The sequence below is a fragment of the Juglans microcarpa x Juglans regia genome, chromosome 5D, assembly GCF_004785595.1.
Source record: "Juglans microcarpa x Juglans regia isolate MS1-56 chromosome 5D, Jm3101_v1.0, whole genome shotgun sequence".
Lineage (NCBI taxonomy): Eukaryota > Viridiplantae > Streptophyta > Magnoliopsida > Fagales > Juglandaceae > Juglans > Juglans microcarpa x Juglans regia.
In genome coordinates this window covers 30,694,404-30,710,414 of record NC_054602.1, presented here as the reverse complement: position 1 = coordinate 30,710,414, position 16,011 = coordinate 30,694,404, and the positions used below count along the sequence as shown (strand labels likewise).

The window sequence follows — 16,011 nt, the reverse complement described above, 5'->3', positions numbered from 1 at the left end:
GATGGTTAGGTCAATGATGACACAAGCAAACCTGCCTATATCATATTAGGGGATGTACTTTTGACTGCCGTCTACATTCTTAATTGAGTGCCCTTTAAATGAGTACCTTCCACCCCATACGAATTATGGACAAGTGAGAAACCCAATTTGAGTAACTTGTAGCCATGAGATTCAACTAGTTTAGATCATGAAACTTCTCATAAATATGGAAAGTTAGGCCCTAAATGAAAGAATTGTATCTTTAAAAGGTACCCAGAACACTCTAAAGGGTATGCGCTAGTAGGTGGAAAAACTAATGGAAGTGTGATCGAGATTGAGTGATGAGATGTAGATTTCATAGAGGATGAGTTTCTAAGTAGGGCTGAGGTTTATAGGAGTTTGGAACTCCATGAAATTGTGGGTCAAGAGGAAGGCACTTCAAGTGCTCTAGTTGAAAATGAGGAAGAAATTCCTCAAGCTTCTACAAATTGTGAGTGAGTTGTCTCCAAGTGGGAACACACCACTTGTTAATCAACCACAACAATCATAGCCTTGTAGAAGCACATGTGAAAGTATTCTTTGTCGTCGTTTTGAGATTGAAATGGAAGCTTTCATGGTAGCTCCACAAGATGATGATGAGCTTTGAAAAATTCATGAGACTCTCTCACCCTCTACTAAAGATGAGTAGATGAAAGTATTAAATGATGAAATATAGTCTATGAGGACCAACCAGGTCTGGGATCTGGTAGATCTACCATCAGGGCACAAGGCCATTAGGAATAAATGAGTTTTAAAGATCAAGCGCAAGTCGGACGGATCAATAGAAAGCTACAAAACTCACTTTGTGGCGAAATGATATACCTAACAAGAGGGTATAGACTATGATGAAACCTTCTCACCAATGGTGTGGCTTGTCTTGATTTGTCTCGATTTGCCTGATTCTAGCCATAGTAGCGTACATGGATTTGGAACTTTGCCAAATGGACGTTAAGACAATATTTCTCGAAGGAGAACTAGATAAAGAGATTTATATAGATCAACCCATGGGCTTTATAGTCAAAGTTCAAGAGCGCAAAGTGCGCAAGCTTAAATGATCTATATATGACCTAAAGCAATAATCTAGACAATGATATTTCTTTAGCTAGAAATGACAAAGAATTGATAATTGCCACAAAAGAGTGTTTATCCTTCAATTTTGAGATGAAAGATATGGGTGAAGCACAACACATTTTGGGAGTTAAGATCTACAGAGATCGATCAAAAAGACTTTTGTGTTTGTCCCAACAAACTTACATAAAGAAAGTTCTCGAGCGCTTCCAAATGTGTGAATGTAAACCCATGACACCTTTATTGCTAGAGGCGAAAGCTTGTCCCAAGATATGTGTGCTAAGACTCAAAGTGAAATGGAAAAAATGGCTTGTGTGCCTTTATACAAATGCTAAGGGTAGCCTAATGTATTTAATGATGTGTACTGAGCCAGACATATGCTATGCAGTTGGCTTGGTGAGTAGATTCCAATCTAACTCCGAACTGACTCACTGGAAAGCAATCAAGAGGATTATAAGATATCTTAAGGGAACTGCGGACTATGTGTTGTGCTATCAGGGTTTGGATTTACAGTAAAGAGGTTACAATGATGCTGATTGGGGTGGTGACTTAGATGAACACAAATCAACCACTGGGTTTTTTTTTTTCTGCTCAACAATGACACCATTACGTGGAGTAGTAAGAAATAATCCTGTATAGCTTTATCCAACATGGAGGCAGAGTACATAACTTGTTCAACAGAAGTTCTAGAAGATATTTGTTTACGAAGGTTCCTCAAGCATATAGAAATCGGCACAGATACTTCAAATCTAGTGACTATATTCTACGACAACATGGAAGCTCTCGTATATGCTAAGGACTCAAAGTATCATGGAAGAATCATACACACATATATATCAAATATCACTACATGAGACACATGGTAGTGCAAAAGGAAGTGGTCCTGAAACACATTTCTACGAGTTGCATGGTTGTTGATTCCCTAACAAAGCCTATAGCAAGAGATGATTTTGTGGCTCATGTTAGTGATTTAAGACTGTGCAGATTGTGAATGTAATTTATGTTTCTGTTGATGTTGAGATGTAAAGTTTCATTTAGGATATGCATATAATACGATTTTATTTAGTTCTTGTCTTTATCATATAAGGTGAGGTGAATTGGTTGACAAAAAAATATGTTACCTTAGTGGGAGCTAAGATGAGATCTATTGTATTGAGAGGTCCCTGCATGAATATCCCACAATCTATGTAGCTTGTGGCTAGCCAGATGCGAGACCCTCTTTGGCGTCTTGGAGGCGAGCAAATGGAGGGAGTCGGGCTTAAGGATCAATGATACTAACATCTGTATGGTATTGATATAGAAATATGCTCTTAGAGAAAGAAAAATATACCATAACATGTATTTCATAATACATGTGCTTATTCGACCAAATGATGAAGTGAGTAAATGGATTCATTTTTTCAAAAGATAGAGGTTGTGATGTCTGTTACTTTGGCATGCTGTCTATGACTATGATTGATACAGTCTAAAGAGATATTGCTGGGAAAGCGGTTCGACCAAAGTTGAATGACGTGAGGGCAAAGAAAAGACTATTCGACATTGTATCTTTGATGGAATTTGCTTATGTCAAACTATGACTCTACATTTTGGTAGGGACTAAGGTTGTGAACACATCAAAATGATTTAGAGGTGGTCAATCATTGTTCTAAGTCTTTTTTTTTTAAAACTCAAAAGATTTCAAAATGCTTCATCTGATGCGATCGATTAGTCTAGAGCATGACAAGACACTTTAGGGAAGTTAAGATATGCCAGATTCCACCAATGCAAGTATACAAATGGAACTATTGCTAGGGCATCCCATGCTCTGTTATTTTTTTTTAAAAAAAAGAGTGAAGTACACCATTTCACTAGCCTTTTACATAGGGGTGTAAGTTATTCAGTCCAGACCGGAAAACCCGACCAGATGGATTGGTTCAATCCCAATCGAATCGAACCAATCCATATATACTTTAGAATTTCAGTTTTTGGTCTGGTCCCGGGCTGTATTTTTTTGGACTGGACTGGACCAACCGAAGTATATATATATATTTTAAATAATATAATATTTATATAAGTTAATTATGTAATTTTCATCTGACTTATCACCATTGACCATATGTATTTAGAGTTTGGATGATATTACATTTTTCAATACTATTTTCTCTATTTTTTATTTTTAACTTTATTACGATGATTGCTAATTATCATGGATGGATAAGCATAATTTTGATAATTTCTTCAACTTTTTTTAAGCTATTTTCAAGTGCAAATAAAGATAAATAGTTGACATTCAAAAGTGCAAGCATTGTGGGCTTTTTGGTATTGATGGGCCAAAAATAGTCAAAATACCCATAAGAAGTGATTTTGGGCTTCTTGTATATTTGGCCTAATTTACACGGACTCAGACCAATAGCTAACGGTCTAGTCCGATATATAAGGGTAATTGGTCTGAAACCAAAACTTTTGGTTTGTGACGCTTCTGGACCGAACTGATTACACCCACTACTTTTATCTCACGCCTTTCCCTTCTCCTTCCTCACCTTTTCTTCTTCCTCTGATATTTTTTTGCTCTTTCTTTAGCCAAAACCCACATCTTCAATGACCCCCCCTCTCTCTCTCTCTCAACTATGGCGAGGAGCTCAAGTGTTTTTTGGCGCCAACTTCCATGACAAGGTTAGTGCCGCCGATCGAAACAACGCAAATTTCTCTTATAAATAGGCACAAATTGAAGCAAACAAGTTACACTAGTTCTCTATTCTCATTTCTTGTTCTCAACTTGGATCTCTCTCTCTCTCTCTCTCTCTCCCTCTCTTTCTTCACGTTCTGGTATTCTCCTTCCTAATTAGACCCTATTAATAAGACTGATGGAAGCCGCTGTATATTTTGTTTAGAATATTAATTTCCTATCTTTGGGGTATGTAGTTTTGTCTCTAATTAATAAGATTGAGTAGAAATTTGAAACTTGTTCTATGCATGTTTTAAACAAATGCCTTATATATATGTTTTCTGGCAGAGAATGTCACGCTTCTTTTGATTTCTAAACGATATGTATGTTTAATTCGTTCTCCTTTCAATTTCGGAAAGTATTGAAGTTGGTTTTAGTGTTGTATTTAGTATCCCATTTCCACATATATATATTATTTGCACCGGTGGAATTACGACTAAGTTGTAACAAGTCTTCATTGAAAAAGGATGCTAATGGGTGTTGAGTAAATATGTTGAAGTTGTTAGAATTTATAGTTATAGTCTGGTTAATGATTAGATCTTGTGATTTATAATGTGAAAAAAAAACTATTTTGAAATGGGAAAGTCGAGTTTCATCTAGCTAGGCTATATAATATCCTTGAGCATATGGTAACAAATTGAAAAACCATGTTGTCTTGATTGATGTTTAAATCACTGATTATTGTTGTATTGTTGACTTGTTATGGAGAGGTGATTTTTAGAATCTAACTATTTAGGAAATGCAAGGTGTTATTTCAGAAAATGAATTTATTTTGATAATTAGTCTTAGGACTATGCATTATTATAGTTTATGGAATAATTTCAAAAGGGTGTATTTGGGCTATTGCATAAATGTGTTGCAACCTCAAATTAGTTCTTTAAATACACCGATGTTAGATTCTTGTGAACTTTGAACAAGTCTGAAAAAGCAGTGGTTTTCCCAATCACTACACCTAGAGGGGGGGTGAATAGGTGTAGACACCAAATTTGTTGGTCTTTACAAATTTATAAACAAACAAACAGTTAATCAGATAACACAAATAATCAACACAATGATTTTGGTCACGAAGTGGAAACTCATTTGAAGAACGTCTTCAAAATCTAAAACCACTCCGGGTGTAAGCCACCACCTAAAATCCACTATAGAAAAAGTTTATTACAACCAATTTAGAGACACTCACAAAACCTTTGTAGTTCCTAAACTTGGCTTGCAACATCATGAGTGACCCACTCGATCTCTACACGCATATAGTGTCGAAACTCCGATCTTTCTATAGCATCCCACGAGAACCTCTCGATCTCTGCATCAACAGCAGCTCCGGAAACCTTCCGGCCAAACAAAACGTCCACTTCAATGGACTTTGAATAATATTTGATCTTGAGTGTAGTGTGGTGGAGATGTGTTTGTCCAAGAGAGATTCAACAATGTGGAAAAGTGTCTCTCTATGGCTCTTGAGGCAACTAGGGTTTTTACTCTATTTCTCCACACCAAAAGAACAGAAATAACTTGTTCTATTTATAGTCCCAGCAAGACACGGCGTTCAAAATTAGGTTGTCTTGAACATTGGCTCGAGCAAGGTGTCGAGCGAAGGTTGAGAGCACGTTGTCTTCTGAAACTGCTCGAGCAAGATGTCGAGCGCACATCGAGCGAACCTCTCTGGATGAGTTCTGCTCGAGCGCCACGTCGAGGTCAAATTGAGCAAACCTATCTAGATGGGTTCTGCTCGAGCATTATGTCGAGCGCACCTTGAGCGAACCTCTCTGGATAGATTCTGCTCGAGCGCCACGCCGAGCGCACCTTGAGCGAACTACTCTGGATGGGTTCTGCTCGAGCACCATGTCGAGCGCACCTTGAGCGAACCACTCTGGATGGGTTCTGCTCGAGCGCCACGTCTAGCTCACCTTGAGCGAACCTCTCTGTATGGTTCCGCTCGAGCGCTGCGTCGAGCGCACATCGAGCGAATCACTCTATATTGGTTCCGCTCGAGCGTTGAGTCGAGCGCACGTCGAGCGAACCTCTCTGGAAGGTCCCGCTCGAGCGCCAGTCGAGCGCCAATCGAGCCATGTTGAGCACACTTCAATCTTTTTCATATTACACTGCTTCAACACTTGTTACAACTCAATTTTACACAGGTTTTCACAAGAATATGCCAATCAACTAATTTTTCCCTCAACAATCTCCCCCTTTGGCATTTCTGTGACAAAACCTCTAACCTATACATAGGACCTAATCCTGACACACCCCAAATAGGATTCCCATGATTTAGACAAAATCTTGAACATGTTGAGAAATTTCTGCAAACACTTAGCAAACGGTTAAACGAACCACCAAAAATATGCAAGAAATAATCTCATAAGCATAAACAATGTTAGTTGCATAGTTTTCATAAAAAAAACTTTTCATTAAGAAATTAATCAGACATTGAGTTCAAGAGACAAACAATAGCAGCATGCAATTAACAACAAAAGCTGCTCCCCCACAAAAACAATGTGATACTATTACTAACAAAACAAAAACTGCCCTTACAGCTTTCTTGCTACTCTCCCTATATCTATACCACTCTCCCTGAATATGTACTACTCCCCCTTTTTGTCAGGACAAGCCAAGGGTCTCAAGTATCACCATGAGGCTGACTGCCATCATCATCAAAGTGCTCCTCTATATCCTTGAAGCGTTGAGTCACAAGCTGCTGCAGGCTGTTAACTTTAGCATCAAGGCTATCAAACCGTGCATCAAATCGGGCTTCAAGACGGGCAAGGTACTCAACGACCTGCTGAAGGCTGGGCTCGGTCAAACCAGGTGCCGATGTGGATGGTACCGAGCTATGTGGCTGTGAGCTTGAAGGCCGAGAGCTCGATGGCTGAGAAGAGGGTGGTGGAGGATGCTCAACATCCAGAGGTTGAGGGGCAATGTGAGCCCGACTCAATTGCATGGTCCTACGACCAATAGGAGCTTTAAGAGAGACTCTAGGCTCATGTGGAAGAAGCGCAACTGACCGAGAGAGGGCTAACCTAGTGATGAGGCAAGCGAAAGGCAAACTAGTCCGTGTTTTAGGGGAATTAAAAGCCTCAAGCATAACCCGGCACAGATGACTCCCCAGGTCTATGGAGACATCGTTGATCAGTGCATACAAAAGAGTGGCACGGTCAAGACCCACATCACTCTGATGACCAGTAGGATAGAGATTTGTAAGGACTATCCTACTGAGAATGAGAAAATCAGGTGGAAAACGTGCCGTTAGAATGGGTGACTTACCATCCCAACTAGAAAATGGACCAATTAGACACTCAACAATGACTGACGGACTAGGAGGGGAAGTCCGTGTATAGGGATACACAGGATTTGCCACACGCGGGGCATTTAGCAAGTCCGCTAACATGCCCGGAGTCACTCGGAAGACAATGTTCCGGAGACTAACATCAAAAGAGCCATCATCAGAGATGGCATGAGTGTTGGAGTAAAACTCCTTAACCAACTCCATAGAAGGAGTGGTTGACCAGTGGTCAAGGCCAGCCACTGGCGAGACTCAAAAATATGTGGGATAATAGTCTCAGAAAGCTCACCGAGGGTGACTACCCACTCGACAATAGGAGAACGGTTAGAAAAGTTCTGAGCGTAGAGTTCTCTTGCACGAGCATCGTGGAAAAGTGCTTGAGCGGGGGCAGGAGGATTTTGGCGTGGACGAACACGTCGAGACATGCTTTTGGCTATGGACATAATCAGTGACCGTTAGACAAGACTAAAGGAAAAGTGAAATGTCCAATGCATGTCTAAAATGCCCAATGCATGATTCAAACCAATGTATACTTTGCCAAAATTAGGTTATAAAAACCCATTTCAAAATCAAGGCATGAATGTTGTCAAAAACTATTTTAACATGCACAATGCACATGCCCAATATCATAATTTAACAGCCCATTTCACTACCCAACAAAATAAAATTTCAAGGTTGGGTTTTAAAAAACCCAATGGAAGTCCCATGACCCTCCTAACACTAGGATAGACATGAAATGAGTATGGGAACAATGTTATGTTGATGCATGATGAAAATGAGAAACCAAACCTCATTGAGGCATTTCACCGAACACTTGGTGTGCATCCAAGTAAAAACCAAATGAAAAACTCCTAGGGAGTTCCATGATCCTCCTCAATACAAGAGTGAGAGAATCATTCTCTACACCCAAATAATAATCAACAAACACCCCAAAAGAAATTCTCCATTTCGAAATCCAAAACAAAAACCCTAATTTCTTAAATACATGTTTATGGAAATGCATGATGGAAATGGAAAATAAAAAAACCAAAATGATTGAGAAGAAGTAAGGATGAGAGACTTACCGTGATTAAAAATGGATTTCTTGAGAGAAATCAAGTGAAATGCACAGGGAGATCAAAGAGGAGAAGTCGCACGAAGTGGGAAGAGAAAAAGTCGCAGAGGAGAGAAACGGGCTGGGGAAAAGAAAGTGAAGCGGGGGTTTTGAAAACACTTTCGCTCAAGCGTAGTTTAAGTTCGCTCGAGCGGAGGACCAAAATTTTCAATCTCTGCTTAAATCAGTGTGATCCAACTATTAATGGAGTCAATTTTCAAATCATAAGTACATGTCAAATGTAGAAGAGCATCATATCCTCAAAAACACGCAGGTAGTAAAAGCAAAGTACCACAAGTAATAAAGACAGGCGTGTTAACAGGGTCCTTGCTCAATCAAGAAATTTCAACCGAAAGGTGTGAGCGGGGTTGGGCTGTACAAGAAACCATAAGTGTTTGAGAAGCTCTTCCAAGGCGCAGAAAGTCAAACCAAATGCTGCTAGAACCTGGGTTCTTCTGTTTGATTACTTGTATCAATATCAAGATATTTGTTTTCCCCCCCTTTTTTTATTTTATTTTATTTGCAACAACATTCCTTTTTCTTTTCAATGATATACATTATCATCTCTTTTCCTTTTTCTTTGCACAAGGGAACAATAATTTGCAACAACATCCTTTTTTTTTTAAATGATATGCACTATCATCTCTTTTTCTTTTTCTTTTCACAAGGGAACAATAATGAGGTTGTCTAGCCCGGGGTCAATTCTGTGTGTAGGTAGAGCTTCCTAACACTTTTGATTGCCTCCCCAAAACTCACAGTGGTGAAACGTCGATTGACTAAGTAGGGAGTGAAGTGTGTGATGCTAGTCACAAATTACAAAAGATACACGTTTCAAATCTTTGTAAGCCATAGATATATGATACAATTCTCAAAAGACGCATGCACCTAGATTTTTAGAATTAACAGCACCAACAACTAATATCACAACCATGGAGTGCATGTATAGGCAGCAATAACAAAAATGAAATAAGAAAATGAATAACCACAAAACAATAAAAAATAAATGCATGTTACGCATGTTTCAACCCTCAGGTCAATGCACAAATACCAATAACCTTTCTAAGTAATTCAAACCGAAGCCCATCCAAGGGTTTAGTAAAAAGGTCGGCTAGTTGGTGTTCGGTGGGAATGTACTCAAGAGTCACAACATGTGTTTCTACCAGCTCTCGAATAAGATGATGTCTAATGTCAATGTGCTTGGTCCTAGAGTGCTGGACAGGATTTTTTGAAATGTTTATGGCACTGGTATTGTTACAATAAATGCTCATCACACCTTGAGTAATGCCATAATCACATAGCATTTGCTTCATCCACAACAATTGTGTGCAACAGCTGCCTGCAGCAATATATTCAGCCTCAGCCGTGGACAGCGATATGGAGTTTTGTTTCTTGCTCATCCAGGCAACAAGGTTTGTGCCAACATAGAAACATCCACCAGAAGTGCTTTTCCTGTCATCTGCATTACCTGCCCAATCAGCATCTGAATAGCTTGCAAGCTCAGTATTAGAGTCTCTAGAATACCAGATCCTATAATTGACTGTCTCATTTACATAGCGAAGTATGTGTTTGACAGCTACCAAATGAGATTCCTTGGGATTGGCTTGAAATCTAGCACAAACACCAACACTAAAAGCAATGTCAGGCCTACTTGCAGTGAGATATAGTAGACTCCCAATTATGCTCCTATATAGGGATTGCTCAACATTCTTGCCTGACCCATCAGTGCTAAGCTTAACACTCGTGCTCATGGGGTTCTGGCATGACTTTTCCCATCTAATCCGAATTTTTTGATTAATTCCTTTGCATATTTGGATTGAGATATCAACAACCCATTATCTAACTGTTTCACTTGGAGTCCTAAGAAAAAGGTTAGTTCACCTACCATGCTCATTTCAAATTCATTTTTCATTTCTTCAGCAAATTCAAGAGCTAGGGCATCAATAGTTGATCCAAATACAATGTCATCCACATAGATTTGAGCAACTGTTATGTCTTTTCCAACTTTTCTGATGAACAGTGTTCTGTCAACACTTCCTCTCAGAAAATTGTGATCTTCTAGATACGAAGTCAGCCTCTCATACCAAGCTCTAGGAGCTTGTTTCAAACCATACAAGGCTTTCTTCAACCTATAGACATGATTAGGATATTTTGGATCATAGAAGCCCTTTGGTTGTTCGACGTATACTTCTTCTTGGAGGATCCCATTCAGAAAGGCACTCTTGACATCCATTTGATACAGCTTAAAACACATGTGGCATGCAATGCTTAACAATATCCGGATAGATTCAAGTCTGGCAACTGGAGCAAAGGTCTCGTCAAAGTCTATTCCTTCCATCTGGGCCTACCTTTGAGCAACCAATCTTGCTTTATTTCTCACTATTGTACCATTCTCATCCGACTTATTCTTAAAAATCCACTTAGTGCCCACCACATTGTGATTCTCTGGTCTTGGCAACAAATACCACACATTGTTCCTCACAAATTGGTTTATTTCTTCATGTATAGCATTCAACCAATTCTCATCATTTAAGGCTTCTTTGACTCTTTTTGGTTCAATTTGTGAGATGTAGCTTGAGTAAGCCAATAGATTTATCACTTTCCTCCTCAGCCTCATCCCTTCATTTATGTTTCCTATGATGTTATCCTGAGGATGATTTAACTTTACTCTTGAAGAAGGCTCCTTTTGGTTACTCACCTTTTCATTTGAAGAAGTCTCTAAGTTCTCATTTAGTGTACCACAATCTTCTTGTCCAGTCTCACTCGGTGGGTGAGTTGGCTCTTCCTTGTTCAACTCCTCTCCAGGAGCATCGTTCACCACTACATTTATAGACTCCATGACGGTTTGGGTGCGTAGATTGTAGCTCCTATAAGCACGACTGTTTCTGGAATATCCAAGAAATATCCCCTCATCACTCTTAGGGTCAAACTTAGCTAAGTTTTCCCTATCTCTCAAAATGTAGCATTTACTTCCAAACACCCAGAAGTATTTCACATTAGGTTTCTTTCCTTTCCACATCTCATATGGTGTTTTGGAAGTGCTTGGTCGTGGATAGACTCTATTCACAATATGACATGCCGTGTTCACAGCCTCTGCCCAGAAGTGAGTAGGAACATTTTTACTGTGTATCATGACTCGTGCCATTTCTTGAATAACTCTGTTCTTCCTTTCGACCACTCCGTTTTGTTGTGGAGTGATAGGGGCAGAAAATTCTTAACAGATACCTTCTTCATCACAGAAACTCTCAAGATTTGAGTTTTCAAACTCTCTTCCATGATCACTCCTAATTCTGACTATTGTTTTCCCTTGCTCATTCTGAAGTTTCTTGCACAGAGTTCTAATCACATTAGGAGCTTCACCTTTTTCTCTCAGAAATTCTACCCAAGAGTATCTGGTGAAATCATCTACCATTACCAGTATGTATTTCTTTCCCCCCAGGCTCTCAGTTCTAGAGGGTCCCATAAGATCAATGTGTAACAACTCTAATGGTCGTTCGGTCAGGATAGTCGTTGTTTTCTTGTGAGATGTTCTAACTTGTTTTCCCAACTGACATTACCCACACATAGGAGTCTCTACTTTACCCAGCTCAGGCAATCCTACCACCATCTCTTTCTTGTCAATCTTAGACAGGTTTTTGTGATTCACATGTCCAAGTCTTTGATGCCAGAGGTCAGTAGCCTCACTCTTAGCACTATTGCAACTATACTGAGGTCTAGGGCGATGCCATAACAATTATCGGAGGTCCTTGTTCCCTGCATCATGCAATTTTCATTATTATCTGAAACAATGCACATATCTTTTGAAAAACGGACTTCTGAACCATTGTCACACATTTGGCTTATACTGAGGAGATTTGCTTTTAATCCATCAACAAACAGGACTTCTCTCAAGACGGGCAGTCCAGGTATTTCAATCTCACCCCTTCCTAATATGTTAGCTTTTCCACCATCTCCAAATGTTACTGTTCCACACTTGTACTCTTCAACCGTTTTAAATAGGCTTTTATCACCTGACATGTGGCGAGAACATCCACTATCAAGGTACCATATATAAGTATCTCTTGTCTTAAGAGCAATGTGTGCCACATGGCACTTGTGTCTTTCTCTCGTTCTGACCCACATGTTTCTAACTTTTGGAGAGCTGCCCTTTTGCTAGTTGATAGTTAGTCTATCTTGACATTGAGCATCTCATTTTGTCTAGTTAAGGCCCTGACTTGACTCCAAAGATTCAAATGTCCTCTTTTCGATTCGCTATTTCCATTTCTCATGGGATTCCTCCTAAGCTCATAGCAGTTTGGTCGAATGTGACCAACCTTACCACAATTATGGCACACGTAATTCTCTTTGCGATCTCTTTGTCCCCTGAAAGATGAGGCATACTTAGGGGCAGTTATGAGATTTTTACCCATTTTTGGAGAGTACACACTTCTACTTTGAGAGCGTGTATGCTCATACGTGGTGTATCTCTTCAACTTAAAACAATCTACTGCAACATGACCAGTCTTGCCACAGAGATGACAGATAGGGCTTGTATTTCGAACTTTTGACTTTTCATGAGACTGAACATCTATTCTTAAATGTGAGGATTTCTTACCCTTGTCAGATGGGTTAGTATTCCCATTTGTGGTTGATTCAGGAACAAACACAGTTTTCCTCCCATTTTTATAGGAGATTTTTGAGGTAGTAGCTCCATCAGATTTCTTTGCATCATATCCTAAGCCACTCTTGTCACCGGAAGGCTTTCCTGACCTCAGGATTTTATCCAATTTTTCTTTTCCAGTAGACAAAGATTTTAGTATATCCTTCAGCAAAAACATCTCACTTTCTTGTTTTTTAAATCCTCTTCCAGAGAAACATTCCTCGTCTTCAACTGATCAACTAGACCAATGGCCTCAGTTAATTTGCCTTGAAGCCCTTCATTTTCTCGTTTGCTGAAGTCTATCTCCTCAATGCGCGCTTTGTTGCGTTTTTTCAATTTAACACATTCCTTGTATAGCTTCTCGTAGATTTCTTGCAACTGATCTTCATACCCAGATTCATTTCCAGATATGCACCCATTATCAGACACTGGTTCACTACATTGACTTTTATTACTAACAGAGGCAGTGAACGCCATGTAGTTAATATTTCTTTTTGGAGAAGAGTTATCTGATGCACTCGACTCTGACTCACTCTCACTTAGAGATGCAATCTTAGCTCTTTCTTTTACCTTTTTGTAATTTGCACATTCCAAACGAATGTGTCCAAATCCGTGACATTCATGACACTGCACCCTTGATTGTACCTTGTCTTTATTTGCTCTAGTGTACTTCTCAGTGCTTCTCTCCTTGTTCCCTGAACTTGAGCCTCTATTGTATCTTTCAACCTTTTTCTTCTCTGGCCTTTGGTTCTTGTTGTTTCCAGCCACAAACATTTTCCTGAACTTCTTAGCATAAAATGCTATTTCTCTATCACTCATAACTGACTCATCGGATGACTCATTTGACTCATCTCTAATGGTATTGAGGTCTATGGACTTGTGTTTCTTATCCACAGGATGAGTATGTTCATATGTTTGTAAAGAGCCCACCAACTCTTCAATTCTCATACTGTCTAAATCGTTACTTTCTTCAATAGCAGTAACTTTAGGGCTAAACCTCTCAGGAAGAGATCTGAGAACTTTTCTCACAATTCTGTTCTCAAGAATTCTGTCCCCTAAGTTAAAATGAGAATTGACAACATCATTTAATTTGGCATAAAAAGCATCAAGTGTTTCATCATCCTTCATTCTAAGTTCTTCAAAACTAGTGGTCAGCATTTAAAGCTTAGAATTCTTTACAGCCTTGGTACCTTCATGGGTGACCTCAAGAATATCCCAAGCTTCTTTGCAATTCTCACACATAGAGATTCGCTTGAACTCCACCTGAGATACAGCCATGAAAATCGCATTCAGGCCTTTGTTATTCCAACCACACTCATTTAATTCATCCCTAGAGTAGTTATCCACATTTTTGGGGATTTGAACTCCTTCAATAATAGTAACTGGTTCTCTCCATCCATTTGTTATGGAAACCCACACTCGTTCATCCACAGATTTTAGGAATACTCTCATTCGAACTTTCCAATAAGCGTAGTTGTTTCCATCAAAATATAGTGGCGATGTGAGAGATTGAGACTTATCCATCTGAACCACTACAGCAGGATCACACTCAGGAATTTAATCCCAGCGGAGTGAACCTTCTCTGATACCAACTGAAAAAGCAGTGGTTTTCCCAATCACTACACCTAGAGGGGGGTGAATAGGTGTAAACCAAATTTGTTGGTCTTTACAAATTTATAAACAAACAAATAGTTAATCAGATAACACAAATAATCAACACAATGATTTTGGTCACGAAGTGGAAACTCATTTGAAGAACGTCTTCAAAATCTAAAACCACTCTGGGTGTAAGCCACACCTAAAATCCACTATAGAAAAAGTTTATTACAACCAATTTAGAGACACTCACAAAACCTTTGTAGTTTCTAAATTTGGCTTGCAACATCATGAGTGACCCACTCGATCTCTACACGCATGTAGTGTCGGAACTCCGACCTTTCTATAGCATCCCATGAGAACCTCTCGATCTCTGCATCAATAGCAGCTCCGGAAACCTTCCGGCCAAACAAAACGTCCACTTCAATAGACTTTGAATAATATTTGATCTTGAGTGTGGTGTGGTGGAGATGTGTTTGTCCAAGAGAGATTCAATAATGTGGAAAAACTTCTCTCTATGGCTCTTGAGACAACTAGGGTTTTTGCTCTATTTCTCCACACCAAAAGAACAGAAATAACATGTTCTATTTATAGTCCCAGCAAGACACGGCGCTCAAAATTAGGTTGTCTTGAACATTGGCTCGAGCGAGGTGTCAAGCGAAGGTCGAGCGCACGTTGTCTTCTGAAACCGCTCGAGCGAGACGTCGAGCGCACATCGAGCGAACCTCTCTGGATGAGTTCTGCTCGAGTGCCACGTCGAGCAAAAATCGAGCGAACCTCTCTGGATGGGTTCTGCTCGAGCGTTATGTCGAGCACACCTTGAGCGAACCTCTCTGGATAGATTCTGCTCGAGCGCCACGTCGAGCGCACCTTGAGCGAACTACTCTGGATAGATTCTGCTCGAGCGCCATGTCGAGCGCACCTTGAGCGAACTACTCTGGATGGGTTCTGCTCGAGCGCCACGTCGAGCGCACCTTGAGCGAACCTCTCTGGATTGGTTCAGCTCGAGCGCTGTGTCGAGCACACATCGAACGAATCACTCTGTATTGGTTCCGCTCGAACGCTGAGTCGAGCGCACGTCGAGCGAACCTCTCTGGAAGGTCCCGCTCGAGCGCCAGTCGAGCGCTAGTCGAGCCATGCTGAGCACACTTCAGTCTTTTTCATATTATACTGCTTCAACACTTGTTACAACTCAATTTTACACAGGTTTTTACAAGAATATGCCAATCAACTAATTTTTTCCTCAACAAAGTCTTAAGTAAAATTACAAAACATAGCATGTCTAAATCTTATAAATAGTGTTACTCCTTTATTTAGGTTCTAAGTGATACTGTTGCTATTATCATGGTAATTGGTGTATTCGGGTAAGTGGGTTTAATTAATTTGGTATTTTTATTAAAAGTTTTTGAGCACTATATTTTTATTAAACATGTTATGAAATGTTAATAGTTAGAAATTATTTTTGCATTGCATAATAATTTGTTGGAAAAACTCATGACAAAATTGTATTACACGAAATGTGACTTTAGCCTACAAGAAGATAATGCTTTCATAGCATGAAATTTTACGTATATTGTCATGGAATATTCATAGAAGACTTTTGTAACGTTATGTGAAGTATG

General features: G+C 39.6%; 1 long non-coding RNA gene across 1 annotated transcript; it reads left to right on the top strand.

Annotated features, from left to right (window-relative positions):
- The first annotated feature begins 5,718 nt into the window (after positions 1-5,718).
- LOC121263983 lies at positions 5,719-15,520 on the top strand. The gene is made up of 3 exons (XR_005940427.1): positions 5,719-5,833; positions 7,280-7,281; positions 15,458-15,520. It is a non-coding gene; the product is annotated as an uncharacterized LOC121263983 (long non-coding RNA).
- Positions 15,521-16,011: the final 491 nt, after the last annotated feature.